The sequence below is a fragment of the Sceloporus occidentalis genome, unplaced genomic scaffold (assembly GCF_023333645.1).
Source record: "Sceloporus occidentalis isolate IW3139 unplaced genomic scaffold, rSceOcc1.0.p SCAF_7, whole genome shotgun sequence".
Taxonomy (NCBI): domain Eukaryota; kingdom Metazoa; phylum Chordata; class Lepidosauria; order Squamata; family Phrynosomatidae; genus Sceloporus; species Sceloporus occidentalis.
Window position 1 is genome coordinate 78,394,580 of NW_028316987.1, and position 19,152 is coordinate 78,413,731.

General features: G+C 42.6%; 1 long non-coding RNA gene across 1 annotated transcript; it reads right to left on the reverse strand.

Annotated features, from left to right (window-relative positions):
- Nucleotides 1–306: 306 nt before the first annotated feature.
- LOC149310005 (uncharacterized) lies at nucleotides 307–13,633 on the reverse strand. The gene is made up of 4 exons (XR_016281859.1): nucleotides 13,534–13,633; nucleotides 13,236–13,323; nucleotides 12,961–13,118; nucleotides 307–437 (listed from the first exon to the last, which is right to left on the reverse strand). It is a non-coding gene; the product is annotated as an uncharacterized LOC149310005 (long non-coding RNA).
- Nucleotides 13,634–19,152: the final 5,519 nt, after the last annotated feature.

Consider the following 19,152-nt stretch of genomic DNA (forward strand, 5'->3'; position numbering starts at 1 on the left):
AGCATGGAATAATTTATTATAGACTTGTGCTCTGTCTTTGCAGGCATAGCAGTAAACATGTCTGGAGGGCGGGGGTGAAGAGAAGGTGATTATGTTACCACCATGTTATCCTTTGTAAGCCGCCTTGATCATCTTTTTGGAAAGGCGGGGTAAAAATAAAATTTTTTATTATTATTATTATTATTATTATTATTATTATTATTATTATTATCATGCATTACAGATATTCAACATGTAGACTAAAAATCGGAAATGGAAGAATGTTCACCTGTGCCACTACAGCCTGTTGCGATTTGGTATCTTGGTTGTAGAGCCAGGACTCTGGAGTGTCCAAGAACCAGGGTGTTTTGATCAGTAGACATGATGAGATCAACTTCCAACCTCCTTCACACACAAATCCTTGCTGTGCAATCCACATTATCTGGAGGTGGATGGTTCTGCAAAAGGTGGTCATGAAATGTAATTAAAAACCATTAGCTTTACAAAAGTCTTGCTCCTGGGAAAGATGAAACTTTGGAACACTGGAACTAGTTCATTGATATGGATTGGGGAAAAATTGCCTGAACTTTTGAACTTTCCTGGGAGACATGACTATAGAGGCTATAATGATGAGCACGTGCCCTTCAGAACACACCACTCTGTGGTCATATTGAATACTCCCCTAAATGTTAAGATCTTGCTGTATGTAGTAATCCAATATAGTGCTGAGACAGTGATTTGACGTTTGCAGTAACATTCCACCTTCCTTCACATTTGCAATAACATTTTATCCCCTTCATTTTGATCTTTTCAGTGATACACTTCTCTGTTTAAATCTCCTTGGGATGGGAAGGGAAAAATGTCATTCAGTTTTTCTGCCCTGTGTCACTCTGGTTCCAGGAGTAATGATCTAAACAAGATATATATATTCTGAGGCTTGTCAGGGCTTTATCTGAGCAGCCAGTGGTGGTCTGTTGTCTATTTTGTGAGACCTTGTGGGTTGACTTTGTGCCTGCCAGCTCTCTGCTTATTTTGCATGGTGCCTTGGTTCAGATGGTGCAGTGCCCTCTGGGCTGGGCGCCAGGAAAGCATGGGCTGTTAAATCTGTCTGCTTTTCCTAAGGGTGTAATTTAGCTGCTCTGTTCCTGCCAAAATCTGGCAATAAAAATGGTGAAAGTACTTGACGTGTCACCCCACTGCACCTGCCAACAGAGCTGAAAATTGATTCAATACATTTTGCTTCTCTTGAAAGATGGCATGGTGGAAGTCAGGGGTGGGTTGGCATTTAGACTCATTAGCAAACCATGGCCATTTTGGGGGTCCCTCTAGGCTGAGGCCACCCTTGTAGGAAGTTTGGGGGGCGGGGTTATGGATTATTCCCAGAGGAGTCTTAGGCATATATGTATTTCACTTGCCTCCAACGAATACAAGGTGGTACAGAGGAGCTTTTCCCAGATCCTATGACTACATTACGCCAGTGGTGGCATTTTTCCCCAGGTCACATAGCAGAGGAAAGGGACAGCAGACCAAATCTGCCTGCTCTCTCCATCCTTTTTCTGCAATGCCTTATTTCCTTCATTGATGTAACCCTGCAGCTTTTCCTCCTGCCACCATGGATTATGCTAGCTGCAACAGGATTCTGGTCGTTGTCCACAAAAAGCATCCTATGACATTGTGATTGCTGGCTTCTGAGGTCAATTCAAGGTACTTGTTTTGACATATAAAACCATAAAGGCCCTAGAGGCCATGATGTCTGCAAGGCGACCTCCTCCCATATGATCAGGCCTGAATTTGAGGTCCTCAGCAGTGGCTCTGTGTTGTGTTCCACCACCCCAAGAAGCCATTAGAGATGTTCAAGAGAAGCCCTGCTGGGTTGTCCTCTCACTCCCAACTGGCCAGGTTGGTAAGTACACAGTCACAGGGCTTTTCATATAGCCATTTTTCCAATCTTTTGATTGTTTTGATTTTCTGCACTTTTCTGATATCCTTAATGCACTGTGGTCATCACTACAAATAGTATTCCATGTCTGGTTACAATATATTGTATATACTCAAGTATATGTTTACAAATTTTAGCCAAAAAAGAAAGACCCCCAAATCCTGAGTTGACTTATCCATGGGCCTATATAAGTACTGTACTTTAACTCTTATCAAAAAAGAAACCATCCCGTGGCAAAAGGTGAGAACTTAATCCCTCCTTGGAGCATCGAAAAGAAGCACCGATTGCCTCTCATCCAGCCAGTCTTTAGGATGAGCACAAACAGTTATGCCTGCTGGAATTTTGTAAGTTCTTTGGTATCATTTGTCTTTGCTTCATTCTTTCCATCCTTTGACTATTCTTCTAAATTTTACCTTTGACTTATCCACAGGCCATATCAAAATCCATCATTTTGGCCCCAAAACCTGCCCTCAACATATACATGAGGTCAATTTATAGTTGAGTATATATGGTAGCTTCTATATGGAAAAGCATTATATTATCAAGATTTTTAATTTTTCTTCTTTTTGTAGTGATTCCACAGAGAACATGATGTTTTCCTTTCTGCAGCAAATAGCCAAACTTGACCTATATGCTCAAAGGGTCTGAACTGGTGGTGAAGGACTGGGAAATGGATCCTGGGGTTATAATAATAATAACAATAAAATTTATTTATATCCCGCCTCTCTGTACAACACAACTGAGGTGGGTTGCATGAAATAGATCAAGGTTCCTCAAGCTATTCACACAACCCCAAGATCCCTGTCCCAGTCCACCACCAGTTCAAACCTCTTGAGCATTCAGGTCAGGTTGGGATAATTTCCCAATGTGCCTTTTTTTCCCCAAGGGCTTGTGTACAGTTGCACCTGCTATTTTAAAACCTATCTCCCCCCCCCCCCCCCCCAGTTTGAACTGATTGTTGAACTCCTGTCTAGAAAATGCTAGTTTGTCAACACATTCTAGACTGTGAATAGACTAGGCTATGGAATTTAATCAGCATTAATTTCCACTGCAGGAAATCTTTTTGATTGATGGCTGTGATACTGCAAAGCACTGAAGAAAGCCACTGTACCTTATGTTTTTATTGCCCATCCTAGGCAGTGGTGACTTGCTGTTAAGAAATGCATTGGCTTTCTAGTGCCATAAATTAGATGTTGTTTTTATAATAGCCGAGCGGGAGCTGCCAACATTTTATCATAAGTGCCGGAGTTCCAGTGGAAAATGTTTGTGGGCTGTGTATGCGCAATGATGAATTGGACAACACACTGGAGAGCAGGGGGAGGGGAAGGGAAACAAGAAAAGAAATTGATCCAGCTGCTTTTATTCACCAGGTGCTTGTGTGATATTTCACCTTCTAACTGAAACCTCTGCTGTTGGGTTTGTCGTCTGCAATTCATTCAAGTAATTAGGATTTTGCTCCAATAATAGGAGAGCAAATTTTCCTCGTCTCTTTTATCCTTTCTGGCCCAGCTTAGGCTCTGCTTAGCTACTAAACAACATTTAAGAAATAGCTAAATAATACCTGGAGTTAAAATTTCCTTGCTTTTATGCTTCTGTATAAAGGGAAAGGCAGTTACAGTGGTGACAAACTGCATTAATTCTGTGGTGTAGATACAATCCAGGTCAAATCTTGAACTTCCAGCTCAAGAAAAGTCATGAATTCATTGATGTTTCCATTTCTCTTGGTTAAGAAAGTGTAGTGTGTTTTGGGTATGGCTTCTCAAGCCCATACAAGTACCCTCATAACCCATGCCGGTTGGGAGATTCTGGAAGCTGCAATCCAAAAATGTAACTCCCCAGCTAGGGTTGCCATAATTGTCCACTATTACCAGGGACAAAATGTGGAACAAATTCTAGACCAAACTGTAGGACAACTGCAGGACAAAACTCAGCCCAAAATGTAGGACATTTAAGAAAAATGGAGGACCTTAAAGGTCCTACATTTTGGGCAGAGTTTTGTCCTGCAGTTGTCCTACAGTTTGGTCTCAAATTTGTCCTACATTTTGTCCCTGGTAATAGTGGACACCGCATGGCTTAGTCATTAATCCATAGTAATATCCCAGGCTCTCTGTGAGTCATAAGATATTGACTCGTGTTTCAGAAATTCACTTGCACTTTTCCTTTCCTCATGCCCCTGAGTTTGCAGCCAAAAGTAGTTGAGACACAGTTTCTATCTATAAATATTTTATTTTATTTTATTTATCTATCCCTTTATCTGGTTTATGTAGTTATCTGAAGAGTTAAGAGTAGCCTGAGAGATTGTGACCAGTCCACCCTGTAAGCATTTAGTGAACTTCACCTCTAAGCAGGAATTCCAGCCTGGAGTTTCCCATCGGTTGCAATCCAGCTTCACTCGATCTTGGATGAAACGGATTATCTGGACCCATTTCAAACTGGCTTTCGGGCGGGCCACGGGGTTGAGACTGCCATGGTCGCCCTGGTTGATGATCTCCGTCTGGGCATGGACAGGGGTAGCGTGTCCCTGTTGGTGCTCTTGGACATCTCAGCGGCTTTCGATACCATAGACCATGGTATCCTTCTGGAGCGCCTGGCAGAGTTGGGAATCGGGGGCACTGCGCTCCAGTGGTTCCGATCCTACCTCTCCGGGAGGTTCCAGATGGTGCAGCTGGGGGATGTATGCTCCGACAAGAGGGCCCTGACATCTGGAGTCGCTCAAGGAGCCATTTTGTCCCCCATGCTTTTTAACATTTACATGAAACCGCTGGGAGAGATCATCCGGAGGCATGGGGCGCGGGGTTATCAGTACGCTGATGACACACAAATAGTCTTCTCTATGTCTCCGACTGATTCAGTGACCAAGGATGGCATCTCTCCTCTTGTTGTCTGTCTGGAGTCGGTAATGGGCTGGATGAGGGAAAACAGACTCAGCCTGAATCCAGAGAAAACGGAAGTGCTCGTGATAGGTTCTCCTGGCCCAGGGATGGCGGAATTTCCACCTGTCCTGAATGGGATCACGCTTCCTGTGAAGGACTCGGTACGCAGTCTGGGGGTGCTTCTTGATTCGTCGCTCCACCTTACTTCACAGGTGGATGCGACGGTCAGGAGCACCTGTTATCAGCTTCGGCTGATACGCCAGCTGCGTCCCTACCTGAGCTGGGGGGACCTTGAAACAGTAGTACATGCTCTGGTAACCTCTCGTTTGGATTTCTGCAATGCGCTCTACATGGGGCAACCCTGTACCATACCCGGAAGCTGCAATTGGTGCAGAATATGGCGGCTAGACTGGTCACTAATACATCTAGGACCAGTCACATAACACCGGTCTTAAAAGACCTTCATTGGCTGCCCATTCGCTTCCGGGCGCAATACAAGGTGTTGGTTATTACCTATAAAGCCCTAAATGGCTTGGGCCCAGGGTACTTGGAGGACCGCCTCTCTCCATATAATCCGCCCCACACACTCAGATCAGCCGGGAAGCAAATGCTAAGAGTTCCGGAGGCTAGATTGGCTACCACCACCAGGAGGGCCTTTTCTATTTCAGCCCCCAAGCTCTGGAACTCGCTCCCCGGCGAGCTCCACTCGGCCACCTCCTTAGACCAATTTAAGAAGGGGCTGAAAACACACTTTTTCGAGCAGGCATACCCCTGACTCCTGACTTCTGTACGCTCTCCCTCCCCTCCTGACAGCACTGCTGAGCTGGCATGAGATATGGTTTTGTTATTTGTATATGGGGGGATTTTTAATATATTCATGTTTTAATATTTATATTGTATGTTATATATGCTGTTAAACCGCTTTGATCAATGGAAAAACGGTATATAAATAAAATTTTATTATTATTATTATTATCTCCTCACCCTGCACTTTAAAAACATGGTGTCCCATATCTGTTGATTCTTCTGCCAGCATTTTTGGCTCTGGAAACACAGATGTATTTATTTGCTTATGTGCCACACAATTCTATCCTGTCAAGTAGTGGTAACTGAAATAGAATTAGACTATTTCCCTTTCTCCTTATGTTTTTAAGAGGTTCTTTCATTTTCTGTACAATAACATCCAAAATCCACAAAACTGATATCTTTATTGGACAAACCAAAATGCACCAATATACATGCTGCAAGCTTTGAAAGCTCTACTGGCTTCTTCATCAGGCAAAGGTGTTAAAAAGAGAATGAAAGAAAAATGATGGTGTTAGGCATAAGCCTGCATTTTGTCAAGATTTGGTTGTTGTCCTCAGTTCAAATGGTATGGAGGGGTATTCATGCAGGTGGGCCCCTCCTCCTGGTAAGGTTACCCTTTCATATATTTTCATTTTCTGCTTCCTTAACAAGACTTTGGAGTTTATCACACAAGGCTAGTAAAGGTCTAGTTGCAGGCTGAGAATAACACATGTCCTGTTGCTGCTTTGTATTTCATTCCTTGGAGAACACCTTTTCACTGATGGGGAGAAAATGACAGCGAAAAGGAGCTTTCCGCCAACAATTGAAATGCAATAACAGGCGAGAGACAACAAGGTGCTATAAATACCTGCCAAATATGCTGTTATCCTATTGTATTTGTGCTTTACTAGCCTTGTGTGATAAACTCCTTCCACTGTTAGGTACAGAGCAGTAACTGAAATGGTGATTTGTAAGGGTTTCCTGATATTACAGGAACAGTCAACATCTCATTGCTGATGGAAGCTGCTCTTAAGCTTGAGAAATCCCCTGCCTCCAAAGCAAAAGATTGTATCTCCCACACATACACACACTTGTTGGCTGGTGGGGGCATTTGGTCAATGATCTGTGGCCAGAAAATAGAATGCAATTTTAAAAGCACTGCTATCACCTATTGATAGCAGCAGTCATAATACCAGAATTTCAAAAAGCCTGTGCTTTTGGGGAAAAACAACATGTGTTTCTTTGTCTGCAAGAGTGGAAAAACTCAAGACTAGGGCCAAATCTCGTCTTCCTTGAGTCCCAGGCTGGCCCTCTGAGCCCCACAACTCTTTAGCTTGGCTTCTGAACAGTTTTCTCCCATTCTAAAAAGGATGAGATGTTACTGACAAAAAAGAACTTCAAGCTGAAACGTGCTGAAATTTTTCATCCCACTTCCCTGCTCAAAGCTAGTCCCTGAGAACTTCTGTAAATGCAAGAATGAGTTTTCCCACTCTTGTTTTATAGCTTAAGTTGTGGAATTGAAGCCTAATTTTCACTCCTATAACTCTTGGGCTGAGAACCAGCATGGTGTAGTGGTTTGAGCTTTGGACTACAATTCTGGAGACCAGGGTTTGAATCCCAGCTCAGCCATGAAATCCACTGGGTGACCTTGGGCAAGTCACATGCTCTCAGCCCCAGGGGAAAGCAATGACAAAAAAAAAAAGTCTTGCCAAGAAAACCCCATGATAGATTCATCTTAGCATCGCTATGAGTTGGAAATGACTTGAAGGCACAAAACAACAAACTCTTGGTCTGATCTTGTGAATGTTCTAAGACTGGGAAGCATCTGGCATTCCAGATGTTACTGCGCTACAGTGGGTGCACCTGAAGAAGGGGCCTCAGTTTTGCTGTTATTCCTTGCAGGATTGCAGGCATGGGCCAGGTGCTTGAAATTCTCTGAGTTGTCCAGCAGATGGTGCTTCAGGCTAATTAAGTAGCTAGGTCAGATCTTCTCAGCATGCTTGGGACGTAGTGCTAGTTCAGTCCTTTTCAAAGCCAGAGTTATATCCACAGTTGTTGAGACACACCAGGAAGAAGGCTGATCTCACACAATCATTTCCGTTTCCTCATTGGGGAAAAAACATTCGCCTGATAGGTGTATTGTGAGTGATATTTGCAGTGTGACAACCATGAAACAGACTCTGCTGAGCACTACACCACTTAGAAGGATGCAATGTAAACATTGCACCCCTAGGCTGAAGACAGATTCTGACTTTTTCCAGCCCACAGCTGACAGGTCAAACAAATGTGTGCAGTTAGCAATACTGCAGCCTGGGTATTAGGCAAGGCCATTGTACAATCTTACATGAATCAGGACCTTTACTGGAATTATGGCAATGCTTAGAAGAAGTAAAGGCTTTGGACTATAACTCCCAGAATCTCACGGTGAGGATAGCCAATGGAAGACTTCGTGAGCTGTAGCCCCCAAAAGTAACTTTTCCAGGTCTTAGGCAGGCCCTACACCTGTGGCTCTAAGATATAATTTCACTGGTAAGTTTTGTCCAACTGCAGCATCTTTTGAGTTGTTGTGACTGTCATTTCATTTGTAACCCGCCTTGGGAAAAGACAGGATGGTGATCACCAGGATGATGACAATGATGGCAATCTCAGTTTCACAGTCAACAAACTGAAATTGACTGGATCATTAAGGATTTGGATTTTCAAGCACTTAGGAATCAGTATGTAGAGAAATCTTGTAGCACCTTTGAGACTAACTGAAAGGAAGAAGTTGGCAGCATGAGCTTTCATAAACAAACAACTACTTCCTCAGATGCATAAAAGGGAATACAATGGCTTGAAGGATTCTAACTTTAGTCTTCAGTTGTATATCTTTACACTTTAGGATCTTGTCTAGTTCTTTCATACCCGCCCTACCCATTCCTAATCTTCTTCTGATATTTTGACTGCAGTCACTGTTCTTATCAATGTTTGATCCAAGGTGCAGGAGCTCTTAACTATTTCTATTTCCTCATTGTCTAGGTTGAACATACATAGATCCTCCACGGTCATTATTTTGTTTTCTTTCTGTCCAGTTGTAAGTCTGCCTTTGTACTTTCTTCCTTTACCTTCCTTAGTAATTGTCTGTGAAGTGACTGGGTAGTAAAAATCACTTTGGTAGCATGTCAAGAATTTCATCAGTGTGGCTTTTTGCCATGGAGAGGAATTGTGTTTGGAGGGGCCAGCCATTGTTTATCCATGCTTTAAGAGTGGGAATCTTCCTTTTGCTATATACTCATTGGCCCTTATCACACATGAGACTGGAACTCAAATCCAGAACCAATGCAAAGTGAAGGAGAAGCAAAGTCAATTCGAATCCAAGGCAATTCACATGATGAACTATCATGCATGAAGAATGAAATTGTGGAAATTACAGGGTCAAAGTGGACTGAGTGCACATTGTATTACCACACCAGTACATACCATGTGGATTCAACGATTCGAATCGGCACCCTTGCGCATGTTCAGTGGGGGTCTGAATGCATCAAGAACCTTTGCACTTCCAGGGTGAAGAAGGGGGCCACTTCCTGGTTCCAGCTTCATGTGAATGCTAGCCTCACGTGAGTGACAGCTTCATGTTTCCTCTTCCCTTCTATTTTATTCCCCCTGAAACATCCAAATGTGCCATCCTTGCCAGCCCCCCAAACCCTCCCAGCATCATCCAAATGTGCCCTCCTTGACAGTCCTCCATTCCTCCCTGAAACATCCAGCACTCTTTCTATGGGCTTTGGAGTCCGTTTTTTCCTCCTAACCAGCAGCTGTTTCTATGGGCTTTGGATTCAGATTTCCCTCCATGCTCCTGGATCCTCTCTGTCAGATTTCCCTCCATGCCTCCTTGCTTCCTGAGCCCCGGGATGGATGGAAGGCGAGTACCTGGGACACCCTCCTCCTCCTCCTGGTTTCTGTTTCATGTGAATGCTAGCCTCACGTGAATGACAGCTTCACGTTTCTTCTTCCCTTCTATTTTATTTTATTTTTTACTCGATTTATTCTAGAATGTGTCCTGGGCCCTCTCTGTCATATTTCCCTACATCCCCCCACCTGCTTCCTGCAAACTATCCTGGCTCAGTGCTATGGAATTCTGGGAACTGTAGTGTTGACAGACACTGAGCCTTTTCTGCCAGACAGCTCTGGTGCCTCAGCAAACTAACTTATTATTATTATTATTATTATTATTATTATTATTATTATTTTAAAAACTTTTTTTGTTTTTTTATTATAATTATTATAACTATTCTCCATGCTCCCTAAAGTATCACCTCCCTGAATCCAGTCCACTCTCCTTCCCTTTGTAACAGTTGCCTTCTCTTAGGTTGCATCCACACTGGGGAAATAATCCGGTTTGACTCCACTTTAACTGTCTGACTCAAGGCTATGGAATTCTGGGAGTTGGAGTTTGTTGCTCCCCCCAGCCTCCAATGGCCCCCTCTGTTCATCCCATCTTTCCCCCCAGCCTCCTGTTTCATTCCCTTCATCCCTGTCATCTACATCTAAATCTACCCTTCCAAGCACTGGAAGCAAATGGGGCAAAATTTCAGCACAGCATCATGGGAAATGTGGGACCTTGGAGGTTTTGGGGGGGGGGGGGTGTAGCAGGATGGAAGCAAAGTTGCATTCCACACCAGACCAATTTGGAGTGAAATCGAAGTGAGCTTAGAAGCAATTTTTTTGAATTCGCTTGTTACTGAATTCACCAAAATAAGGAGTCACTTCAGAGTCATTGTGGATGCACCTTAGAACGACTCCCCCCCCCCCCCGAGAAAGCAATCATGTGTGATAATACATCACGTTATCACGTGAATTCACATTGTTGGACCCACAGTGGCTTCGGATCAGAGCTGCAAAAACCTCCGTGTGATAAACACCTCTGTCAAGCCCCTTCATGGTTTTGTTCATTTTCTTGTTAGGAGGCAAAGGAGGAGAAAGAAAGAGAGAGGTTGCAAAAGGATTGTGTAAAAGCAATCCTTTTTGCATTACAAATGGCTTTCTCCCAAAGTTAAATTGATTCCTTGGCCACCTCTGTATGGTGTAAGGAATTTGCAATCCCAGCAACAGAAAGCGGGCCTGGGCCCATTAACTCCTCTGGCCATAAACTCACTTCAAGGCTGACTTCATCCTACTTCTCTGTCAGCTGTCAAGCTTGCTAATACCCCTAGAGTCTGTTTTTATGTCCTGTGTATAGCAACCTTCTGTCACACCCTGCCCACCCTGACCCCATGCCCTCCAGATGTGCCAGATAATAACTCCCATAATCCCACAGACAGCCAAACTGGCTGTGGGATTATGGAAGTTATAGTCTGGCCCATCTGGAGAGTCCCCAGGTTGGGAGAAGGATGAACTATCAGAATATAGAGGCAATCTCCCAAAGCCAAAATGAGCATGCAAGCAGAAATATGCTCTCTACTGTTTGCTTTCACTGTTCTTGTCCCCTTTTTGCCATGCTTGACTGCAGTCTCTTGAAATAACAGCTCTTTAAAACCCTTGAACAGATCAGACCAGAGTTCTTGAACAGATCAGACCAGAGTTCTCCTTGGAAGCTAAAATGATCCAAGTTGAGATTATCGTACTTTGGCCACATAATGAGAAGGCACAGATCACTAGGAAAAACAATAATGCTAGGAAAGGTAGAGGATAAAAGAAAGAGAGGAAGACCACAAGCCAGATAGATAGACTTGATCAAGGGATTTATGGGCAAGGGCTTGTAGGATATGGGCAAGGAAATGGAAGATAGGGATTCTTGGAGATTTTCCATCCACAGGGTCGCCATGAGTCAGAACCGACTCAAGCACAGCTAACAACAACAACAACAACAACAACAACAACAGTCTGAAAATATAACATCTCAAATTTAAGGTTTTATTAGCATTCTAGTGCTCACTAGAAATGGATGCATCAGTTATCCCTATTTAGAAGGCCTGCCCGGTCCAAGCCCATATCAAAGGTTAAAGAACCACAAGAAAGAAAGGGGCCCATCTACATTTAGTACCTGGGCAGCAGACTAAGCAGGTGAGCACATGCATCAGATGGTTCATGAAGATAGGAAAAATATTTGAAAATATTCAAAAAAAATGTTCAAAAGCTTTTTTGGAATATATCAAAAATTATGAGAAGAATCCTGGACTAATGAAATCCTCACAGTTCAGAACTTGTTCTATGCAAAATTCACATGTCAATTTACACATCTGTGCAGACAATGTTAAATACTATTTTCTGTGCAGAAAATGCTTTTGCCCATATGTGTAAATTTTGCACAGAAAAAGCCCTGAACCACAAATAGTTATCAAATACTGTGTCAATTCCACAGATTTTTTTCATGGGAAGATAAAAATTGCTAAATTGACTCCTTGCATCCTTTGAGAAGATTAGTGAAAAATTGCATCCTTAGCCAGTCACAGGCTTCCCCATGGTGCAAGTATGTACTGTGCGTTTATTTGTCATTGCTATTTCTAAATTTGCATCTTCAATTACAGGTTACCGTACCCAAATTTTATGTACATCCACCTCTTCTTTTGTCCTCTTTTGTTAGGTGACAGTGGAGAAGTAGCCAGAAATCAATTTGCCACTCCAGGATTTCCTTGGCATGAACTCCCTTTGTGACCTCCAAGCAAGGCTTTTGTGGTGAAGAAGAATCAAGCAGGGATAGAAATCACAAGGCCTACAAGCTACATCCAGCCCTTTGGAGGGTTCGGTGCAGCCTTTGGGACCCCCATTGACTTCCCCAAGGCCCTGGCACCCCATAGAAAAAGTTCCAACCATAGCAAAAAGAACAAAAAAACCCATACAAATGCAAAGTACCAAAAAGAAAAACCAATTTTGCAGAGGAATTTCCTGCTGTTTCATTGGTTCTCTATATGCACCCCCCCCCCAAAAAAAAAAAAAAACCCAATCCCAGTATGGGAGTAAAATATAAATGAATAGAATGAATGAATCAGTAAAATCCCCTTCCATGAGGAAAACAGTTCAAGAGGCCACTTATCACTTCTGTTCCCAAATATTAATGGCCACATGTAGGGATGGTATGAACATTTGAAAATATTCAAAGAAAGGTCTAAAAACATGTTTCTCAGGAGTTGGGAAACTCTGATGAGAAAAATTCTAGACTAATAAAAACCTTTGCTGTTGGTGACTTATTCTGTGGGGAATTGCCATATTTTTTGTGCAGAAAGCAGTGTTTTCTGGACAAAAGCTACAGAAAATACTGTCTTTTGTGCAGAATTCAATCTTCTGCATGGGGAAAAATGCACAAATTTTGCACAGAATAAGTCTGAAACTGCTGGTGGTTTTTAAAGACTGTGTAGTTTTCGAATACTTTCTTGCATCAGGAAGATAATTGCTAGAATTACTCACTGCTTCCTTCCAGAGCTGATTTAGCAAAGAATAATATCCTCTCCACAGTGTTGCAGGTGGGGCCTTCCAGAGTTTTGGAGGAACTGATAATTCTGTAGTACTGTGCTATGGTCTTTGGGACATGCCCAAACCTCTCTTAAGATCTGATCAATTAACAACTGGAGGAGAAAAAAAGGGAAGATCAGTTGGGAACAGAACCAGACACACATATCATCAAATGCTATTGATAAGGATTAGTGTTTATGCTGTGTTTGAGACTGTTTAAAATACCTTACCACAATGATCCTCATCACAGCCCTCTAAGTTGCTCAGTGGTTTTGGCAACATACTGGAGATGACTGAAGTTGCTTGCCTCCAGGCTCTCTAGTAAATTCATAACAGAGAGATAGATTAAATATGATTATTTATCAGCTCTCTCTTTTTGCCAGCCTCAAGAACAGATATATAAACACCAGAAGTCATATCCCAGTCTTTGGGAATGGAGTCAAACCTGCATAACAGAGGCTTTCTTTCTAGCTGTAAACACAATAATAGTAGGAGTAGAAGCAGTAGTAGTAATAATTCATGCCTTACCCTAAAGTAGAGAATCTGATTGGTTGTGTAAAGTCACATGCCTGGGAGCAGAGATATTTGCCTATCTCTCTCTCACAGGAATGTGTTGTTATCCAGTGAATAAGCAGGACCACAGAGAAATTCACTGACATAGTCGAGGGTAATTCGAGAGATGAGAGCCAACGCCAGTGACACTTGGTTGGAATTTCCCTTTCTATTCATGACAAAGCATGACACAGTTGGACAGGAACTGGGTGGAGGAGATAGGTATTTCCCTTCTCAGAGGCCCAGTAGGGCACCATTTAGAAAACAGAACTATATCCTTTCTGTGGAGAAGCACCTAGTAGGGTCTGGCAAGGCTAGGGAGGTCAGATTTCCCATGCCATTTGCCAGTTTCCATGGTGTTCCCAATTCCTTGAGAGCAAAAGGAGAAAGGAGTGGGGACTCTGTGGCCCTCTCTGTGTTCCTGGACTCCATCTCTCATCAGCCCAAGCTAGGAAAGAGTCCAGAGCTTGGCCAAGGTGCTTTGTTGGACTACACTGCCCAAAATTCCCCCTACCACCATAGCTGAAAGCTATCACATAGGAGTGGGTGAGGGATGGTGGGAGTTGAAACCCAAAAACATCTGGAGGACCACACATTTCTTTCACAGGTATAACACCAAAGCTTTTAAATTGTCTGTACTCTGGCAAAGTATTCTCCACCTCTCAGTGGCAAAGGACAGGTTTTACAATGCCAAAGATTTCAGCTATAAGCCTCAGCATCTCCAAATAACAGGATGTAATAAGGCCTGAAAATCCTGCAAAGCCCTGCCAGTCTGCATTGTATAGTGTACTTCACTGGACAGAGCAATGATTGAGACTTAGTCTGATGCAGTTAACAGAGCTTGGAAAATGTCCTCTTTTGGACTATAATTACCAGAATCCACCAAATGGGGGATTTGGGGGGTTGCAGTCCTAAAGAGAACATCTCCCAAGCTCTGGTTTCTGTGGTAACTCCCCTCCCCAAGACAGTTCCCATGCTTTGTACAGCAGCAGTCATACAAAATCCCACTAATGATGTCTTTCCTGTTGGATTTCAACTATGTCACACTATGGCCAAAGGCATGAAAGAAACCACTGGAGGAAAATCTTCAAGCCACAGTTCTAAGAAATTGAAGGAGAGCTACAAGCAGTTTCCCACTGAGCTGTTCAGTTGAATACCAAAGCCTTCGAGACAACCGAGGGGAGATCAAAAGAATCATGAGGCATATTCTGATGCACATCAAATCTGGGATCTGAAATTCCAAATTATTATTTTTAAAAAGAAAGAATGGGAACGCCTGGTTGTTGCAGAAATGAAATCCTACACACAGTTACGTGGAAATGATGACCTTAAACTGGTAAGATGTACTTCCAAGAAAACATAACTTGGATTGCAGGTTATGACTCAGAAGGGAAGCAAAAACTCCCTGAAGTGGTGCCTAGAGAATGCAGGAAGAGATTGGTGAAAAGAAGGAAGAAAACAGCTGGGATCAGGCACTGAAGGCAGCTCACGTCAACGTGTCCATGTCAACTGTTTCACTCTGAAGCCTCTCCTGAAATGCAAGCCCTTGGCATGTGCTGTCCATGAATCACCGGCAGACCTCATCTGGAATGCATCAGCTCTCAGAGTCTCTGGCTCACAGCTGTTGTGGAGGGGATTGCTACATTTTTGAGAGTCTTCTGATGCCCCAGGACAGGTTTCCATCCATCCATATCTGACACACTAAACAGAACAACCCACTGTCATACTGTTGCCAAAATCCCGGTGCTCCTCCCCTTCTGATTCACCAGCATAGGGCTTTAGTTTCCACAACTGGAAGGCATTTTCAGTCACAGAACAACCAAAGAAAGGGGGAGAGGAATTATGAATGTGCTGCTTATCAACATACAACATCCCTGCAAGCACCATCTTTCCAGAGCTAGGAAAAGGTAACCTTTGGACTACAAATCCCTTAAACCCAGGTGGCCATAGCTGGGGGAGAGATAGTTTGGGAGTAGTAGTCCAAGCTATTGTGTACACACACAAAGTAACATGGCCAGTGGCAATGCTGAATGGGCCTGGGAATTATACTCCACAAATCTGCACCTGATGACTTTGTCAGGGTTCCCCCAACATTTAAGGTCAGGTAGTTGATTTCTGGAGAGTGAGACTTATCCAATCTGGAACAAAGTTTGGCAAATGTTGTTTTTTGATTATTTACAAAGCCTTATCTTCCTCCTGGCTTTCTGATGACCAAGCATGTCTTTTGTACTTTTCTTATAGCTTGCTGGCATTATGTGGTACTTCTCTTTTGAACAAAGTAATTACAAAGTGAAGAAAATGAGAGATGAACCACTGAATCCAAAATCTTATTAGACTTTCACACACACTGTAGAAGCTGAGACGGATGGCCAACTTGAAGGAAAATATAATTTTCATTTGCCAACTCCACAGCTGTCATATTTCTCCCTCTTTCCCTGTTCCAAAGGTTGTTGGGAATATGCCTATTCTTCCCCCTAGATCTTGTGGCTCATCTCTTTCCAATTTCATGCAGGAACTTTTCCAAACGTGCATTCCATTTCACGAATTTGCTGCCCATAATGCAATATGAAATCAAAACTCAGTTGAATACCCAAAGCTTTAGACAACACCAGCAGAAAACAGATCATCTTAAGCAGAGATTTCATCAGTTTAGGGGAAACTGCATAGAACAGGAAGGTATATCAGAAAATGCAAGTGAGATCTGTTACAAAATGTTGTAGTGTGTCCTCATTTCCTCAGGATACCAGCCAGACACATTGGCTGCCATGATACTCATTTGCATTTCTAATCCTGTTTTCTGTTTTGGTTTTTCGACAGTACTTTGTGGCTACCAAGCATGTTCAGTACTCATTTTGCTGTTTTCCAAGGGGGAGGCAGATATTTTCAAAGATTTGCTGTACAGATGCAAACTGTGCGGTTTAAAGACTAATCGTTGTGGGGATGACTGATAGGCTGCTTCCCTCAGTCAAGGTTGTCAATAGACAGAAGTGTCTGGAGAAAAACTTTTGCCAGGCAACATTTTATAGATATGAGTGCTACACATTATATGTCTAGAAAGCACAAAAGACAACCAGATCTCTTGTACTGAAACCTTAACTGCTGGCTCTCGCCAACAGTGACCTTACAAAAAGTTGGCTGTACTTTCAGTCAAGAGGAGTATCAACATAAAAGTGGAGAACAAGTTGCATCATCCCTCCTCTACAGATATTACTTGCAAGAACCCTGTTGCACTGTGCATAGTAGGACAATCACTGTGAACATGTACCTGAGCACAGCCTTCTGTTTAATTACTCATCATGACAGATATGGATCTGGGAATTGTGATGAGGGGACTTTCTCCTGCTCCCATAGACCTCATTTGGGAATGCTAACAAAAATAAAATAAAAATGCCCAGCTTTCACTTGATTTTGCTTCCATTCCTTAGACTCCTGCAGATGTTTTAGAGTTTGGCAGTTACATTATATCTGGAATCCTGTTGGTGTCAAAAGTATGTGAACATTTTCTTATACATCCAGTTGTGGGTAGAATTCAGAGACATAGCCACGTTAGTCTGGAATTTGTTGTTGTGATTGTATGCCTTCAAGTCATTTCCAACTTTTGGTGACTCTAAGGCCTATCATGGGGTTTTCTTGACAAGATTTATTCACAGGAGGTTTGCCATTGCCTTCCCCGAGTCTGAGAGCATATGACTTGCCCAAGGCCACACCAGTGGGTTTCATAGGCAAGCAGGGAATTGAACCTTGGTCTCCAGAGCTACAATCCAACACTCAGACCACTACACTACACTGGAATATCAGTATGCAAAGGGAAAGTGTAGCATCTTTGCGAGAAAAATGAGAGTTGTAGTATATGTTTTTGCAAACTTGGTCTACTTTCTAAGATGTGTGCCCATTCACTCCATGTATATGAGGAAGCAGACCAAGTCTACAAAAGTGTATGCCACAACTTTTTTTGCTCAGTCTCAAATCCCTTGTATCCCTTGGCCATGCTGAAATGCGTTGATGGGAGCAATAGCCCAAAACATCTGGAGGGCATGCATTGCCTGTACTTCTATTAAAGCAGTAGTTTGTAAACTTTGATTCTTCAGATGTTTTGGATTTCAACTCCCAGAAACCAGCTCCAAGCAGTGCCAGTGGTCAATGATTCTGGGAGCTGAAGTTCAAAACTTGGAGGACCAAATCATTACATTAAATAATGAGTAAGCACATTGTATGTGTACAAAACCAGCAGGATAAATCAATCAATTTGAATCTTGATTTCACACTGCTCTTCAATTATGCTCATCAGGCCCATACTCATTTAATCTGCCTTCGCTTAGCTTTCTTTATTAGCTGCTACATTTGGTTTGGTTTTTCTGGGAAACTGTGATGAAATCCTCCAGTTTGCCACCAGTACCTAGCATCATAGGCCAGAACACTTTGCCAGCAGGATCACCTGTGACTTCAGTAACGTCAAACAAATCCCAGAAACTCTGACATCTGCTATGCTGCTTAAGTGCTTTTTCAGATACGCACATCAAGGGACTTCACCTGGAGGGTTGCTTGGAAAATGCTTGACGTTTCTGTAGAAGCCATTGCTCAATTAGGAAAAAGTTACCGCAGTGGGGGGATGGGGCTTTGCTCCTCAGCCAATTCTTACGCAGGTTTTGGCGCATGTTTCCTCCTTGCCTCATGTCGCAGTCATCTTGTTCTTCCAACAGAGGGACTCCCCATAACTATCAATCTGAAGGAGGTCAACACACTTCCCTTAAGACCTATCTTTCAACTGCTAATCAATTGGAAAGTTTTATTGTCCTTTTGATCGCTGGACAGCAACGACGGAGGAAGTAAAAGGTGTATTCATTGTTCAACAGGAAAAACATGCAATTGATCAGATGCATAATGGATTCTGGAAGGGGATTTAGATTTTTCACCCAAAGAGAGAAATCATTTAATCATATCCACAATGAGAGCTTTACTTTTTTTGAAACCTCTGATGCCTTAGGAAAGGAACATGTGTTCCATGGCAGCACGTTCTTCAAGCAAACTCTCGATTCCTGACTCCCTAGAGCCCTGTCCTTGATGGGAAGTCATTTACAAGGACCAGATAAATTAAACATGACTGTCATAGAATTATTATCATCATAATTTCTTGACTTCTTTTAGCATTACATATCTTGTATGCCTGCATAAATTGGATATAAATTGGCTTCAATCTAATATCCCCTTAACATAGTATTAACATAGTGTAGGTGACACAACCCCCATATAGAACAGCAACATTGTGCTACATGTTACCCAAATTGCAAGGGTCCCAGGATGGCACCCACAATCAATATTAAATAGGGGGGTTTATTAGCTCACTTAAGGCAGCTGAGAGGGCTTGGGCAATTCAAAACTGGGATCAAGCCTGTATATATCATTTCTGAGAAACAGAACTCCAGAATTCAAGTCCAAAATAATTCTTTTGGAGACACCCAAGAAGATGCATGTATGCATGTAACCTCTGAGAAATTAAAAAAAAAACAAAAAACAATGTGTGATCCAGAGTGGATCCCTGGCCTAAAGAGGTAGGGTGGATTGTAACTGCTATGATCCAAGTATAATCACTGATCT